The sequence below is a fragment of the Rattus rattus genome, chromosome 17 (assembly GCF_011064425.1).
Source record: "Rattus rattus isolate New Zealand chromosome 17, Rrattus_CSIRO_v1, whole genome shotgun sequence".
Taxonomy (NCBI): Eukaryota; Metazoa; Chordata; class Mammalia; order Rodentia; family Muridae; genus Rattus; species Rattus rattus.
Window position 1 is genome coordinate 6832676 of NC_046170.1, and position 17514 is coordinate 6850189.

Genomic DNA, 17514 nt, shown 5'->3' on the forward strand with positions numbered 1-17514 from the left:
TTTAATACATAGGCTCTGAAGTCTTTCAAATTCATATTTCAATTAATTAAAGTATATTGTTTTAAGGCTTGTGTTGTGTTCTTATTCATGACAATTTATTAATAATGTTTTCCAGTCAACAAGTAGTTCTTCAGTTTAATGACTAAAATATGCAATCTTATGAGTTACATGTTCATAAGAAACACTGCAGTTCATAAATTGGGTAGAATCAAATCTTTGTTTTTCTTAGTGTCTTTTCTAATTTTCTGTCCAAGTTACTCTAGCTTCATATAAAGAAATGGGTAATATTTTCTCTTTATTCTGTTAAAGAATTACATCTGATTTGTTTATTGTGTCTGTGGGGTCTTTATGTCCTTTTCTATATAAATATATGATTTTTTTGTGCTTAGTAAAACAAAGTAAGTTTACTGGAGATTGCTCATGCTCCTAATCTAAATAAAATTTTGGACTAAATAAAAGTTTACCTACTGAATAATTCTAAATCTGGTTGACTTAGGAAATACATTGTAATTCTAAGAATGCACAGAAAATTTCTCAAGGCTTTGTTTGCTTGGTTTAGTTGTTGTTTCTTTACATTTTTGTTTTCTAATTTATTTCTACTAAATTTTTAATCTGAGGTTAAAGAAAAGGCTTGCTGCTATGTGAAGCATATCTAAATGGAAACGTCTCCATTTCTCAGCTCCTGAAGGGTTGAGCACAGGTAAAAAAGAGCTATAAATTTATTTCTCCGTTGTGTGTGTGTGTGTGTGTGTCTGTGTGTGTGTGTGTGTGTGTGTGTGTGTGTGTGTGTGTGTGTGTGTGTGTTCTCTCAGGAACATGAAAGGAGACCACAAATTATACTTGTATCAAAACAACAGGCAATTTAAACTCCAAGAAAAAGCTGATCTTAAAAACAAATAACTCATGAATAAGAACATTGAACATTGCTTTAAGTGCTTCTTACCATTAGAGATTCTTCTGTTAAGAATTCTGTTTAGTTCTGTAGTCCATTTCTTAATTGGGTTATTTAGCCCTTTGTCTTACTAGCACAGTCTATTAATGAAACTCTGTTATGTTTAGACAGGAGCATAACATAACTGTTCTCTGAGAGACTCCACCCAGCACTTGACTGAAACAGTTGTAAAGACATAGCCAAACATTGGATTGAGCTCAGGGAGTCTTATAGAAGAGTTGGGGGAAGGATTGCTGGCCCCGAAGAAGATAGGAACTCCACCTGAAGACCAACAGAGTCAACTAACTTGCATCCTTGGTGACTCTCGGCAACTGGACCACCAATGAAAGACTAGGCATGAGCTGGAACAACATTCCCCACAAATATGGAGCAGATCAAACTTTGTGTAGGTTCCCCAACAACAGAAGCAGGGGTCGTCTTTAAAGCTGGTGCATATATGTAGATCTGGTTTCCCTAACTGTTCTGTCTTTTCTGGCCTTAGTGGCACAGGATGCACCTAGTCCTACAGAGACTTGATATGCAAGGGTGGAGGAATTTCTAGGGTCGAATTCTATTCTCTCATAGAAGTGGCAGGGGTGTGGGAAAAGGGGGAGGGTGGATGTAGAAGGTGGGGGAGTGGGAAAGGGGAAAGGGAAGAGTGGGGCAATACTCCAGATGTAAAGTGAATAAAAATAAGAAAGAAAGAAGAAATGGAAAACAAATAGACCAACAAAAACAACAAACAAACAAACAAACAAACAAACCATGTACCTGACCTGAGCAGCATAGTACAGCTGACTCTCTGGACAGAGTACACAGGTGAGCCTGCCCAAGGGTGTGAACTTAGAAGAGCTTAACCCACCATGTGGTGGCATAGACAAGGGAGAGATGCTTCCAAGCCCTCCATCACCCCCTGTAGCAGGCAGGGGTGGGAGGTTCCAAAGGTGAACATATGAAGGGAAAGGGAGATGTGTGAGATAGAAATTCACAAATAATCAATTAAAAAGTTAAAACAAACAAATAAATAAATAAACAAACAACAAAGGAACAACAATGAAACCTTTGCAAATAACTGTGAATTAGACTCACCAAGAAGTTTTCAATGATTGTTTGCGTCTTGTGTCAGAGAATCAGTAGTCCTTATTTTACAAGTCATACATGTAGCAGGAGCACACTGTATGAGAAGTTCTAAGCAATTTAAAATAAGAGGCTAGAAAGCAGAAGTTAAAAGTGTCAGCCTAGACAGCAGATGCTGGTGAGGATGTGGAGAAAGAGGAACACTCCTCCATTGTTGGTGGGATTGCAGACTGGTACAACCACTCTGTAAATTAGTCTGGAGGTTCCTCAGAAAATTGGACATTGCACTCACCACCTGAGGACCCAGCTATACCCCTCTTGGGCATATACCCAAAAGATGCTCCAACATATAACAAAGACACATGCTCCACTATGTTCATAGCAGCCTTATTTATAATAGCCAGAAGCTGGAAAGAACCCAGATGCCCTTCAACAGAGGAATGGATACAGAAAATGTGGTACATCTACACAACAGAATACTACTCTGCTATCAAAAACAGTGATTTTATGAAATTCATAGGCAAATGGATGGAACTGGAAAATATCATCCTGAGTGAGGTAACCCAATCACAGAAAAACACACATGGTATGCACTCATTGAGAAGTGGCTATTAGCCCAAATGCTCGAATTACCCTATATGCACAGAACACATGAAACTCAAGAAGGATGACCAAAATGCGAATGCTTCACTCCTTCTTTAAAAGGGGAACAACACTACCCTAGGGAGGGAATAGGAAGGCAAAGTTTAGAACTGAGGCTGAATGAACGCCCATTCAGAGCCTGCCCCACATGTGGCCCATACATATACAGCCACCAAACTAGATAAGATGGGTGAAGCAAAGAAGTGCAGGTCCACAGGAACCGGATTAAGATCTCTCCTCAGAGACACAGCCAGAATACAGCAAATACATAGGCAAATGCCAGCAGCAAAATTAACCACTGAACTGAGAATGGGACCCCCGTTGAAGGAATCAGAGAAAGGACTGAAAGAGCTTGAAGGGGCTTGAGACCCCATATGAACAACAATGCCAACCAACCAGAGCTTCCAGGGACTAAGCCAGTACCCAAAGACTATACATGGACTGACACTGGGCTCCAACTGCATAGGTAGCAATGAATAGCCTAGTAAGGGCACCAGTGGAAGGGGAAGCCCTTGGTCCTGACAAGACTGAACCCCCAGTGAATGGGATTATTGGGGGGAGGGTGTTGATGGGAGGAGGATGGGGAGGGGAACACCCACATAGAAGGGGATGGGGAGAGTTTAGGGGGATGTTTGCCTAGAACCTGGGAAAGGTAGTAACAATTGAAATGTAAATAAGAAATACCCAATTTAATAAAGATGGAGAAAAAAAAATAAAGGTAGGTATTGGCCTAAAAAAAAAGTGTAAGCCTATAAATAGCAAGGAATCTATACATGGAAGAAGCTCAAGGAAAAGATAAAAAATTTTTTTCTAATGCTGATTGAGCTAAAAGTGGTGTAAGATACTATATCAGTATATAGGACTATTTTATATTTTTATATTGTCAGAAATCAATCACCAATAATACCTATGATGGGACCAAAGAGAGATGATCTATTGATGCATGGATTATGTGCTTGATCTATATCAAAATTTATAGAACCATGATTACATAACTTTAGAATAATGATAGACTAAACCATAGCTTTAGGGAAAAAAAAAAAAACCTAATGAATGAATTTGAATCTCATGAAGCATGCAGCAAATGTAATCCCGATAAGAACACCAGTAGACCCTTGGGAACAATAACAAACCAGTTTTAGATATTATGGAACTGCAAATGATTAGCAAAGTAGAAATAATAGTGTACAAGAAATACCTAATACTAATTCAAGCAAACAAACAAACAAACAGAAAACTAACATAAGCATGACAATGGACTGGGTATGTTAATCAAGGTAACAGATGGTAGTTCAAAACTGACTTTTAAATAGGATCAACTGGGGCTAGAGAGATGGCTCAGCGGTTAAGAGCACTGACTGCCCTTCAGAGGTCCTGAGTTCAAATCCCAGCAACCACGTGGTGGCTCACAACCATCTGTAATGGGATCCAATGCCCTCTTCTGAGGCGTCTGAAGACAGCAACCGTGTACTCAAATACATAAAATAAATGTTTAAAAAAATAGGATCAACTATTGATGGTGTTTATCAGTATTCATATCTATATCATTTGGGTTGGTAGTCAAATAATTAGACAGGCTTCCTTAGAATCTTGAACCACTGTGTTTTCTGTTTGGCCAAATGGCTCCATGGACGTACTGAGGAATATCTTTAATATTCAATCAGGAAATTCAAAAATTTATCTTTGCCTTTACTAAGCCTTAGATGAAACAGAGGTGGACTCCTAGGACACTCGGCAATCTCAAACACAATGCAAAGCAGGGCAAAGAGAGGCAGAGCTTTCCCCATGCATGTGGTTGTCATAGTGATTAGAATACAAGACAGTTTTCCAAAATCTTTTATGCTTATTTTATGAATATATCTGATAAATTCTCCAGAATCATTTTCTAAGGTTGTCACTTGTTTGTTCCTTTCATTTTTAGTCCATTGTTTTCCAAGGCTGTATGTACCTTCCCAATCGTGCCTGGTGCGATTGTCACACCGATTCCTCAGGAAAAGAAGCTCCGTGTCAGGTCAAGCACAGACCTTGCTGCTCTATGAAGGGAGCAGAGAGATGCAATAGTATAAACCTTCATCCCTCTCAAGGGTTTGACTAGTTTAGAGTCAGTGCTCTGTTTGGTTTTCATGGCACTGCAGAATTGAAGAACAGAATTAAATGGACGACCGCAAAGTTCCTCATACTTATTAAGATTCAGTCTCTCTCTCTCTTTTTTTTTTTTTTGTATTTTTAACAGTATTTCCTGGATTGCAATATGTCTTTAGTTTAATTTACAGGAATCTGCTGAAGTTAGTGCTGAAACCGTCTGCCCTTGTTTTTCTTCCTTGACTGTGGGACAGTATGTTAGAAAGCCTGTGGTCTCCGATTTGCTTTGATGTCACTCTTTTATCTTCCCTCTATTGATCAGCTTTGCTTCCCTGTTTCACTATTTTATTAGCTGTATAATGGGGATTCCAAAAGCTACATTTTAGGCAGTAGATGAGTTGAATTTATGCTTAGAATTTCATGTTTATCTCTGGACAATGCAACGTAAGTTGATGTGCTTACTTTGAAGTTTCATTGTTATTTGATTTTTTTTTTTTTGATAACTCTGGAGATCAGAGAAGTGTATGTCTGTTTCCTTATCGAGTGTCTGCTAAGGAACTGAATGTGAGCTACACATTTACTAATATTTCTATCACTTCCCTCCCAGTCAGATATGAAAGTTGACGTAGATGATCCCAGAAAACTACAAAGAATATGACAAGATCCTTACCTTTATGAAATGCTGGGTGTTGGAGGTACCTCATATCTTGTTTCTAGAACTCTTCTATATGACCAGTTATATATAGTTTGTGTTCCTAGTACCTATAATGTGAATGTCTAATTATGAAAGACAACGTACCTCAATAGAAATATGCAAGTTGTTTATGAAAAATAGAACTACTACGATGAAAAATTTAAGCTTCTCTTCCAATTATTTGCAAGCCAATATACACAGATAAACATTGCTCCTTTTAGGAGTGATATTACATTCACTGTGTCCTCAAGTTCCTGGGCAGATAGCAAAGGCTGTGAGTGGTGGCTAAAGGTTAGGAACATCTCAGTCCATTTCTTTTCTTACTTTATCATATATCTAAAGGATAGCATTAACCTTGATATTGTCCCACAATAAATCCCACACAGTAAAATCCCAGCAACAAATTGTAACAACACTCCTCACACACACACACACACACACACACACACACACACACACACACACACACACACACACACGCACACACACTCACACTCAAAGAAAAGTATAGGAAAAACATCACTCCAGGTTCAGTTTTATTTTCTCCATTCCCTGCGCTTCTACATAGAAACAAAGAAAGTTAATATTGATGTTTCCATCTCTAACTCTGGGGTGCACTACATGACATTCACTTCTATTTATTTGCTCTTTGCATAATTGCCTTTAATGATTGCTTGTAATTGGAAAAGACTCGGCTTTGTGACAATAAAACTAGAGTGTAGGAACACAACCGTCCATTTTTCTTATATAGTAAGAACCTTAGCAAGACAGCATCTTTGTCACCATGTTATATTATGTAAGGTACTAGAGTTGTGTACCTTTAAAACATTTAGGATCACACACTTAATATATATTTGCTATTATGAAAGCAAGAGTCAGCTTCCTGCGACTATATCTACTTGCTGCATACTTTCACTGATTGACTTATCTTTACGGACCGTAACACCCCACCCCCAACCCCTTCCTTTAATAAGTATACTTTGTCATGGTAGTTTACTAAAGGTATAGAGCAGTAATGAAAAATATCAATGTGAGTAAACAAAAACGAAATTGACTCTCAGTGTGACATAATAAAACTAAACAATGTTCTGATGTTCGGATTTGATTTAGTAATTAGAGAATTAAGCCACTAACATTCTGGGCGGGATTCATTTATTAACCAGAAGATCTTGGAAAGTTACTATCTTCTTATTAATGTCTCAATACTGTGGTTGACCTGCCACTGAGTGGAGTTTTGTTTCATATGAAAGAAGAGCTTATGACTAACAGAATATAACCGGTCATGGGAAAACAAGTTATCCACACAAATTCTTCTGGCCATCGGAAATGTCTTACAAACTAAAGTTGAAAATGCTGGGCCAGGGTTGAAGGCCATTTACTGAGTTACATACAACTATCAGCCCTTTACACTTGTGACCTACTACATTTGTACAGCAAGTGAAGATTTGGGGAACAAATGCATGTAGAGAGATTTGCTTAGAAAAGCCCTGGCACAGAAACTTTGCAATATGTTTTCTGTTAAGATATCTCCATATAGCTATATAAATAAAATATTTATAGAAAGGACTGGCATCAGCATCTTGACTTTTCTTAGAGTTTCAGTATGCTACAGTTATATTCAATAAAAATAGTTATTACCAATACAGGCAGACATCAACTTTAAAATGTTCATTTAGTCTAAGAAATCATTGTTACAAAGGCTTGCTTTTAAAGTTAGAGTTCATTGTTCCATAAAACTCCCGGGTAGATTAGTGTTTGGGATTGCAGACAGCAGCCCAAACCTTATTTAAACTCAATATACTTGAGGTGCTATGGCAATAGTATTATTTCAGTTATTTATAACAGCGATTTGAAAATGGTTTCTATTTGCAACTGAATTCCGAGTTAGATATCAAGAAGCCAGGAACAGAGCACAACACTTAGAATTTAATAACAATGAAAGCACTCCACATCGGAATTTGTATGACACAGCTGAAGTAGCGCTTGGGAAAACGGGAAGCCTTGAACACAACTGTCACAAAACAAGAGTAAGTGGAAACAATCGAACCACCGCAGTGTGCAGTTGTTGAAGCATCAATAATGCAGAAGTCCTTCTGTTTTGTGCTGATGAGAGTATAGAGAATCTCCAATAAACTAATGAAATTCTTGTACAAAGTCCATTTTTTTTTCAAATGTCTATCCCTGCGGACACACTGGCTAAGAAAATGAGCGACACGTACGTCTACCAAGTATACCATACCAATACCCCGAGTGCGGCAGTGAAATTCGAGTTTCCAAGATTGGATATTAAGCCAACATCTTGAAAGGTTGTAATAAAAATTTTGAGAAATCCGTGTAATTAAGTAATAATAGACACCTAAATTTTCAACATACATCTGGTTCTCTGAGCTACGAGAATTGGAAAAGGAACACTGAGAAAGGCTTTGCTTCACATCAAGATGTACAATTGATTAGTGTGTTCTCTGGGCCCACGTTTCATAGCTCCTTAGGATTTATGGGGAGATTTTGAAGGTATTTTTGGAATTAGAAAACCTGTTTTAGATATTATCTGGACAAGTTTGTGATGAAAAGAAGGGTTGTCAAGATAACACACACTTTTACCTAACCTTCCTTTTGAAAAACTATTAACATAAAGGATTAACAAAAGATCAATTTTGCCTCTAATCTTGTATCTAAATTTCATCCAAATTCACATCTATTGACTCAATAAGGTGATATTCTTCAAGGTAAGAGCTGTAATTATTTTGAATTATTATTCCAGGGATAATTTTAACAGAAATAAAGGACACGTCTACATTAAATTAGAGTACAACATTAATGTTCTTTGTAAAATGAAAGTTAAAAGATTATAAAGAATATTTATTTCAGAGAAAATAAAAAAATGTCCAATAGTATTTTACCTCAAAAGCTTAAAGGATAAGTCACTGGGCTCCTTCTAAAGTACTTCAGTTCCATGTTAGCAACTAACATTAGCAGACATAGAAAATTATGTTTAATAGACATCATTCAACTAGTTTACAAGCCTCAATCTTTAATTCTGTAATTAAATACTGTGAAAGAAGTGACCAACACCTACAATAATAGCCCCAAACGCTGCTTTTTAAAATATCTTCTTTGCTTCTGTTTTGGCCTCACATTTGTAAGTAGTTTTCATAGAAAAATCCTGTTTCCTGAAACATATATGACTGTCTTCTGGTTTACCTTCTAAAGATGTTCTGGGATAGGCTTTAGGAGGAATCTCATTTGAAGCTTGATGATGGATAGAAAGTTCTTCATTCTCTCTGGTGCCTATAGTATTGGGGGGAAAGGATATTGCTGTTGTTGTTGTTGTTATTATTTGTTTGTTTTTAGGTATTTTTGATGAACTAAATACTGTGCTTTGAAGTATGAATATCCAAAAAATATGAGGATTTAAGTTGAAATTTCTTCTTGGAATACAGAGTTAGGGACAGAGTTAGTTTAGATACTCCATAACATTCTGAATTTGTGCATATTCACAAAGTTTGGGACTAATGAACTAATGTCGACCTTCTTAACCACCTATCCTCAGGTTCTCTTTACTAGGCATAAACACCTCTGTTTTCCAAATATTACCTAAACACATTTTTTAATGGTTTGGTATGTACATTTTGTGATATATTGTTGGTGCTTAGAAATCTATTTTGAGCTGTCACTTGAGTTTTTGATCTTAGCCATTCTGATTGGTGCAACATGGAATATTAAGTTTGTTTTAATTTGCATTTCCCTCATCACTAAGGATTTTGAACATCTCTTTAAGTGCTTCCCAGCCCTTCAAGATTCCTCTGTTGTGAATTTTCTGTTTAGTTCTGCACCCCATTTTTTGGTTGGGTCATTAGATGTTTTCTTGTGGCTAGCTTTTTGAGTTCTTTATGTCTTTTGGTTATTAGCTTCCATCAGATGTGGGGTTAGTGAAGATCTTTTCTCCAGTCTGTAGGTTGTTGGTTTGCCTATCTCCTTTGCCTTACAGAGGCTTTCCTGTTTTAAGGCCCTATTTGTCAACTCTTGATCTTAGAGCCTGAGCCATTCTGGAGTTCTGTTTAGGAAATGACTTTGAGGCTATTAAGAACAAGAGCATCATGAGTTTTATAGGATGGAACTAGAAAATATTACCTTGAGTCAGGTAACTCAGACACAAAAGGGTATGTACTCACTAATATGTGGATATTAGCCAAGAAAATACAGAACGCTCAGAACATGACCCACAGGACTCAAGAAGGATAACAGGCTGAAGGACTCAAGTGAGGACGCCTCAATTCCACTTGTGAGGGAGAAGAAAGCAGTCATGGGGGACAGAGAGAGGGAGGGGTCAGGGTGGGCAAGGGGACAGGGAGAGGAAGGGAAGAACATGATCAGGTAGTGGGCTGGGGGCCGGACTGAAGCCCTGAGGGCCAGCAGAAAGAGTGTAAACAGGCAATCTCAGGAGGTAGGAGGTGGAGGGACCCCTTCTAGAATGTACCAGAGACCTGGGAGATGAGAGACTCTCAGGACTCAAAGGGAGGAACCTTAGATTGAAGTGTTCTACAGCAGGGAGGGGAAACTTGTAGAATCTACCTCTAGTGGATGGACAAAACATCAAGTGGAGGGATGGGGTTGCCATCACAGTCCAAAACTCTGACCCAGAACTGTTCCTGTCTGAAGGAACTGCAGGGACAAAATGGAGAAGAGCATGAGAAAAAGGAAGTCCAGTGACAGGCCCAAACTGGGATCCAGCTCAAGGGGAAGCCCAGGGCCCTGACACTGTTACTGATGATTTGGTGTGCTTACAGACTGGAGCCTAGCATGGTTGCCTTATGAGAGGTCCACCAAGAGACAAATGAACAACTAATGGACAGAAGACAGGGACCCTGTGGTCGAATTAGGGAAAATCTGGAAGACGCTGAGGATAGGGCAGTCCCATCAGAATATTAGCAGTATCAAGTGACCTTGACTCCCTAGATCTCTCAGACGCTGAGCCACCAACCAGGCAGCATACACCAGCTGATAAGAGGTCCCCAACACATGTACAGCAGAGGACTGTCTTGTCAGGCCTCAGTGAGAGAAGATGCACCTAACTCTGGAGAGACTTGAGGCTCCAGGGAGTGGGGTGGTCTGGTGGAGTGGGCAGGGGGTGGCGAGATCCTCTTGGAGACACATAGCTAGTGAGCAGCAGATATGGGATGGGGAGCAGTTGGGGGTCAAAGAGGGAAGGGAATAAAGTCTGGACTGTAAAAAGAGGATCAAAAAATAAAAATAAATAATTTTTTTAAAAAAGAATGAAACCTATTTTGGGGATTCTTGGTAATTCCATAATTATCACCCGGGTTTTCTCTTTAGAAGAACACATTAGTAGTAAATGTTCTTTGGTGTGGTTATTTCTGTGGTCAAAGATAATTTGATTGTAGTTACTAGACTTTAGCTAATGGAGTTTACTAATCTGTTTGCTGCAAATGATAGACCAAGAGAAATAATGCTGACAGAAAGATATAAGTGCAAATTATGAGAAGCCAATGTACCATACAACCCTTCTTCAGCTGTTTTTCTTTTCTCTTTAATAGAGGAGGAAAATTCTGTAATACAGAGTGAGCCACAGTTGGTCTTTGAACATATTATGGAGTTTAGTTCACCACACATCACGCACAATACATCAGATAACATTCCTTGCCACTTCTAGAGGTGGATTAGTATTTACACATGAATTAGCAATTAGAATGGGAGGGAGAGACATCGAGTTTGAAACCAGCTACCCAAGGACTTCTAATAGATAGGCTTTGCTGTCATCCAGAAATATTGAACAAGAACAAGCATAACATCCAAAGCTCTCCTCCTCTCCAATTAGAATCTTGGCTCTTTTAAGTCTGACTCATTAAAAAAAGCAGGCGCAAATTGACCAGATGCATTTTACATCAGTTCTAATACCACAGAAAACCTGGTGCAAATGCTACCAAGCAGAGTGGGAAATAAAAGCCTCAGAAGTGAAGTACACATAGGTGTATCTACACAGTAAAAGGTTAACTAAAACTTTCCAGCATATTACTGTGGTGAATGTGATATATCCACTCACCATGAAAAAAGAAACATATATTTTGGATATAGGCAGTGTTGGTTGGAATGAGAAGTCCTTCTCTCAAGACTCATTAACTCCATCAATGAATCAATTCATTTATGGATTCATTATTAAATATGAGTTTATTCATTGATGAATTCGTAGCTAAATAATAATGATTCTTTTTAAAGCACATAGTCACTGTCTTCATACTTCTATTGGTGTGAAAAAGCATCTTGGACAAAAGCGACATGTAGGAGGGGTATCTTATCCGATATCTTGTTGTCCATCATCTAAGGAAGTCAGAGCAGGAACTCAAGACAGGAACATGGAGGAAGGAACTGAAGCAGAGACCTGGAGTAACAAGTCTTAGTAGAGTCCTTTCCATGCTTGCTTCTTTTTGTATATCATTCAGGATCACCATCACTACTCACAGTGGGCTGAGACTCTGAAATCAATTATTAATCAGGAAACACCTAACAGGCCATTTTGGTGTATATATTTGCTATGTTGAGATGCTCTCCTCTCCCCTTATATTACTTTAGACCATATAAAATTGGCAAAAAAAAAAAACAAAAAAAAACAGGGTAGAACATCTGTTTTATTTCTATAATCTTCTTCCACTGAAAACCAGGCACCTGTTTCTCATAATGATAATCTTATAAGATCAGATGCTAGATATTCAGTCTTGGGTATAAAAATGACTGTCATGTGTCATAGGTCAAATGGCATGCACATCTTTAATCATGCACATTCTTTTGCCTATTTTCCAATTCAAATTTCTCTTTAGGAGGAAAAACATGAGTGCAATCATGAGACTTAGGCCTTATCAATGGGAGGAGAGAACCTTGTTCCTGTGAAGGCTTGATGTTCCAGTGTAGGGGAATGCCAGGGTGGGCAGTCAGGAGTGGGTGGATGGAGAATCACCCTCATAGAAGCAGAGGGAGGGCAGATGGGTTAGGGAGTTTCTGGAGGGGAAACCAGGAAAGGGAGTAACATTTGAAATGCAAATAAATAAAATATCCAATAATAGTTAATAAATTTGAATTCAAAAAGAAAAAATTCTAAATACCTTGTATTACATCTCATCCAGTTTATTTTAACAAAAACAAAATACAGCTTTTCATGCAACAACGTGTGATCAGTTAGGTTCCCAGCATAATTATAGGACCTTTCTCCTTGTTCTAGGTATCAAAACGAAAATTCCATTTACGTAAAACACATGCTGTAACCTCCTTTTAAAAACAATTGTGGTCCAGGCCTGTCTCTTTTGAGATTACAATCCCATGCAACAAACATCTGTGTAGTAATAAAAGTTTGAGAAGGCATAGAATTGTGGCTTTTGAATTTATCAGAGATAAATTCTGACAAGCATTGCACAAGTGTCCAGACAAGGTGACATCACTCAGTTTAACAGGGATATTAAGTAGCCTGTCTTGGCTATCATTCTGTTTCTCAATGCCCATTTCTCCCTGTCACGCTCTTTTCTTAATTTTTTTCCCTTTCATTCTTGTGTAACTCTTCTCGCTTAATATAATTTTCTTGTTCTAACTTGTATTCTTCTTTATAATGAAATTGCCATTTTCCTGCCATGACAGTAGTTTCATTAGAGAGTTTTATACTTGGTACTAGAAATTAATAAGATAGTAAGTAGGAAAGACATCCAAGCATCATAAAAATTCACAGTAGTTTTGTTTTTTCTTTTGAGTCTCGCACAGCAGAAAAGGTACTGACTGACCATACGTGTCAACCAGGGGAAAAATAGGCACATGTAACTTGCCCATCTTTGATACAACTCTCTCAACTTTCAGCTCTTTCCCCATAGTAAGTATGTCCATTAGCTACAACATAGAAAGCAAGGCAAAGAGTTCAAGGATGACCTGTGTCGCAAAGCTTGGTTTTGATTAATGTTGTTAAAAGTTTTGCTGGGTATTCCCATCAGCAACATGGGGCAATGGCTATCATTCCTTCAGCTTTATACAAGGATCAAAGTAAAGTGTTTGTGTTGCTGTTCTAGTAAACATTTAATAAATGTGCAGATGAATATTAGGATTAGCCTTGATTTTTAATGTTCAGTTATTTCTGTTGTAGAAAAATTCCCACTATCTAATCTAAGCTCCAATGTAGCATTACTACACAAGCTTTGTATGAAGTAGCATTTGATATAATTAGTCTTTATACTATGACTCTTCTAAAACCTTACCACGCTTCCTCCGTGCCTGTGTACTTATGTATCTGGTATTTGGCTTACAGATTTATTAATAACAAAAGTCAAAAGCAACAAACCTGAAGCCAGGGTCCGCAGTGGAGAGGGGAAACGAAAGAGATTCAGAAAGATAATTATGAAGGAAACTGTTTGACATGTATTGAAAATTTTATTGGACAGTGATAAATAATATTTAAATTGTTTGAATAGTTTTCTTTCTTAGGTCGATGGAAGTATTGGTTCCTTGTATAAGCTATGTGACAATAAATAACCTTAAAGGATAGTGTTTTAAATGCAAGTCAGTGACTAAGAGTGTATGCTGCTCTTGAACGTGTCCCAAGTTTGGTTTCCAGCACCAATATGGGACAACATACCACCAACCACACGTAACTCTATCTTCAAGGATTTGGCCACAATTCTTAATCATTTTAGGACATTAGAACACACATGTGCACATACAATCAAGCCCACATATATGCATAATCATAAATTAAATAAAATGCTTTAAAGGGAACTAAGAACAATATAAGAAAATACTAAAACATGATAAAGACTTAGTAAGTAGAAAATAGCTAATTAGAAACATCAGTCTGATGTTACATAAAGGATGATTATTTTGATACTTGGGGTTGTTTTATTTTCTTTCAACATCTCTAACCATTTCAAGAAATGAAAATAAGGTTAAAAAAAACAAAACTTGTGATTAGACATAGGAACTGTTTTCTAAAATCCTGTGCTTTTGCAGAGGTATGACACAAATAGACAAGAAATAAGTGATTACCTTCCCAAGATCTGGCAGCCGCAGCAAAGTCTGAACTATTCAGTGAGTTTGAAATAAAGGCAATTTAGGTTGACTATTAATTTTCAAAAAAGGGAAGTCTATTTTGAGAACAATTAGCATGCAAAGGAATGCTTACATTCTTTCCCATAGTTTAATAGACTTTAAAAGAATTAACAGCTTTCCATTTCAACAGTCCCTTCTAGTCTCTTTTGTCAACAGTATTTCTTACTTTTAAATAAATGTACCTAGTGTGAGGCTAAGTAATGAAAATGTACTCAACTATTTTCTTAAAACAAACAAACAAACAAACAAACAAAAAACCTTTCCTCTCCAATTACAATGGATTTGAAAGTTAGATTCTCTGATCAGGTAGCTTTCAGAGAATAGTATGCAACTTGATGTGACTTGTTTATACTAAGTTGTAAGCTTGTATTAGTTCAATGGAGAGGAGGGTAATTTTGCAAGGGGTGCAGAAGAAGGAAGTCTGCACACAAGGAACACACACATAAAAGATGCTTGAACTACAAATCTGAAAGCTTCAGAACTCAAAGTGGTCTCTTAAAAAGTCATCCAAAATGGGAACAAGATGGACTCTATTATTTTCCTTCATTGATTTTTTCCAGTGGTAATGTGACCTTGAACAAGATGGCTCTCTGCAGTAGAAACAATCCTCAAAGTCCATGATTGCTGAAAGATACTAACAGGACTCACTCAAAACAGGCAGGGATGTTCCCTTAAGGAGATCTTGTGTATTGGTAGCATCTAGTCCATGGTGCTCTCTATTTAGCTAAGGGGAGAAATTTCCGCTCAACTGTGCCTTTCACGGGCAAACCAATCATATCTTATTCCTCTAACAGAGTACCCTATACACTAATGCTACTTTTTTAAAAAAATCACATCTGTGCTTTACATATCTGTTTCTTAGTGTTTCACATCATAGAAATAAAAAAAAGGAAATATTAGTATCAAGAAGTATTCTAAGTTTTCAAGTCAAATTACATAGTTTAAAGTACTAGTGAAAAATTATGATCATACTCGCATGACAAACTATAGATATTTTTATCCAGGATCGTAATTTATTAAGTGCATAGGAATGAAATATGACTTGCTTTATCTTATAAAATATGTTTTTATATGTATGCACATATGTGGGTATGTGTACATACCCACATATATACATCAAATGTCAACTAGGATAAATAGCACTGTTAAGGCATTTTCATCGACTCCTTGATTGGTCATGGTATTTCATACAGTGTCATATATATATACACATATATATGTGTATATATATACACGTATGTATTTAAGTAGTTTTAATTTTACATATTCAGTACAGCTTTTACATAAAGATTTTAAATTACTTCTAGAAAAAATTAATTTTAATATACATTGCTTGTAGCTAAACAACACCTAGAATATTAACGGATTTATCAAAAAATTAAAATAATTCCTTGACAAATTCACCAATTCTTCATCAGGTCTAAAAGCTGACACATCTGAGATGCTATGTGTTCACATGAAAGGATTTCTAAGGTGCAGAGCCCCCAAGGAGGAGTTTTTGATTGTTTTCTTAACAGTCAGTGTGATTCTGAAAAGACCACCCACTGGGCCACCTTCTGAGTGTTTTAGAGAGAGACTATTTTTCAGAGAATGGCAATGCATTTTATATATATTAGTGAGAATCTTTTGAGAAGAAATAGACTTGTGTTCCTGTGACTGATGCAATGACGGTGTTTGTTCATAATGCCAGCAGGGGGATAAATGTCACTTTCCATGGGCAAGGACCCTCTGTGTACTCACTATGCAGCACATCATCCAGCAGGGGAGTCTTATGAAGATGACACACCTCAGAAAGGTACTAAATCTCTTACCCACTTTTAACGCAGACCAATTTCTGACAAAAGAGAAAGGAGAAGAGTTCCCACAATTTCTTCAACTCTAGGGCTGAAAGAACGTACTGTTCCAATTATATTCTGACAAATGTATGTCAAAAATCATATAGCCATTCATTGGGGTGAAAAATGTGTTGGAAATTGCCTCGTTTCTTCAGCTACACTACTGTCATGAAGGATATATATGTATCCTTCATATTATATATATATATATATAATTTTAAATGACTCACTAAAATTCTAAAAACAAGAAAATTTTACATACTTAAAATATTTTGTTAGTTGCTTATTCAGACTATGTTAATTACTGTTCTTGTCACAGAGACAAAATTACTGACCAAAGTAACTTAAAGAATACCCTAAGAAATTATTCTAACTCACAGTATGAGGAGAGATATATTCTATCTTGCCTAGGAGGTCATTATGTTAGGAACAACTGCCTTTGCTGACCATTGCTTGCAATATGGCTTGCTGTGTCTTGACAGATTAGGAAACAGCAAGATTTGTTGTAATGAGAAACTGATCTTACAGACAATGTTCACCTACCCACTCTGATAGACAAACGATAAACCCAAGGGTCCCATCATCTCCCAACACAACACTGTTATTTGGAGACAGCCTATTGGGGTTGTTTCATATAAAAAGCATTAACTATATATTTTACACTTGATTACTTTCCTTAAGTGCACAAGCTTAGTATGTAACTAAAGAATTTTGTTATTTATGAAGACCACATTTCAGCAAATATACAGAGGAGCCTATAAATAATTCTGAATCTACCTTAAAATGTATACTTTCAATATTAAAAGTATTGTTTTGTTTCAAGCTTCTTAATATGTCTTAAAAGTTGCAAATATTAATATATATTTATATAACAAAATAGGCTTTAAAATAAAATATTCTATGAGAAAGAACCAAAAAAAAGTAAAAGATTAATAGAGCATTTCCAAGCCCAGTACTAAAAATTTAAATTTAATACAGTATAAGCACGTGTTTGTACCATAATGCATTTATTCTCTCTATACTCATGAAGATTACTATCTCTGAGATCTCTGGTTTGAAATTATATATATTTGTTTACATATATTGTATGCAATGCATCTTGCTAGCCATTTGCTTTACAATAAAATAGTTCTGTGGAGAAGAAATTGTAATTCAGATAA